The sequence below is a fragment of the Alligator sinensis genome, unplaced genomic scaffold, assembly GCF_000455745.1.
Source record: "Alligator sinensis unplaced genomic scaffold, ASM45574v1 scaffold874_1, whole genome shotgun sequence".
Lineage (NCBI taxonomy): Eukaryota > Metazoa > Chordata > Crocodylia > Alligatoridae > Alligator > Alligator sinensis.
This window is the reverse complement of record NW_005842302.1, coordinates 1,126,154-1,126,421: the sequence shown is the minus strand read 5'-3', so window position 1 is coordinate 1,126,421 and position 268 is coordinate 1,126,154.

The window sequence follows — 268 nt, the reverse complement described above, 5'->3', positions numbered from 1 at the left end:
GGGGGGCATCGCCCCCGGCGGCGGCCCAAGCACTGAATTTGCTCCCCCCTGCAAAGAGCCCCCTGCCTTGGCCTCGCGACGTCCTGCACGTCTGACGTCACTTTTCTTTAATTAGGAGAAGTTATTTTTAGCCAACCTCGAGTAACCCCGCTTCCCGCCGCCTCCAGTGCGTCTCGTCTTAATTGTTTCCCTCCTGTCTGGAGCGGGACTCGGCCGAGCCGACGCGGGAGGGTGGGGCTCCCGGGGGCGCCGGGGGCCACTCAGTTGG